A 1008-nucleotide genomic window follows, 5' to 3' on the forward strand; every position below is an offset into this window, starting at 1 on the left:
AAGTGTCTGTTTTAATAAGGTTTACAATACCTAAATCTTAAGGTTTTTTAAATAATACGAATTTAATCTAATTTTCACGTGTCAAATCCTTTAGAAGTATTTAAGTTATGTAAGCGTAATTTATAGTGAAGTGTAACAAGTTATAATATTTTATATCCCAATGATAATAAACTTACCATGTTATACAGGGTGTCCACAAATTTAAACTAATCAAATAAGAACTTTAAATGGCTATAACTTGATTAATTTAAATACAACCCCATATGTTTTAGCTTACCAGGAAATGCAATTTTTAATTACCTATCGAATGCTATTAGGATGTTAATTGCTAAGCTTTCGCCTTTTTACAAAATGCGCCAAATAGTCGTTCTGTGCTCCATTTGGTGTTGTTTAATTTAAAGTTCCAATGTATCTAAGTTGCCTAATCCATTTACACATGTCAAATCATTTAATTTATTTCTCAGTTTAGACTGCAAAGTCTTTTTATAGCTAGAGCCATTGTTTTTTGTAATTGTAGACGTGTTGGTCGTTATTTTAATATTATTACTGTGTTGCTAAGTGAAAATGAAGAATTATCCAAGAGAAGAGCGTATTGACATGATTTTCACCTTTGGAGAATGCCATAAAAATTGTTTATTGACTTCTCGAGTTTATGCTCAAAAGTTTCCTGAAATAAATCATCCGAAGCCAACAGTTTTTAAGCGCTTATTACACCAATTTGAGGAAAGTGGGAGTGTCAATTATAAAAAACCCATTAGAAGGAAATCTGTCACTGAAGATGAAGAAATGAAGAAGAAAGAAATGTTTGATAAACTTTTATCTTTATAAAATTCAGCTTTGCCAAGAACTTTATGGAAATGATTTTGAAAACCGAACTGAGTTTTGCATGTGGGTGTTAGATAAAGTGGCAGTTTTTCATAACAATGGTCTCGTGAATAGACACCACTTTCATTATTATTCTGATACGAATCCGCGCGCATACAGGGTTGTGAAAAATCAAAATAGGTG

Source organism: Dendroctonus ponderosae, unplaced genomic scaffold (genome assembly GCF_020466585.1).
Source record: "Dendroctonus ponderosae isolate FM_Combo_2020 unplaced genomic scaffold, Dpon_F_20191213v2 Dpon_F_20191213_2, whole genome shotgun sequence".
In the NCBI taxonomy this organism is placed as follows: Eukaryota; Metazoa; Arthropoda; class Insecta; order Coleoptera; family Curculionidae; genus Dendroctonus; species Dendroctonus ponderosae.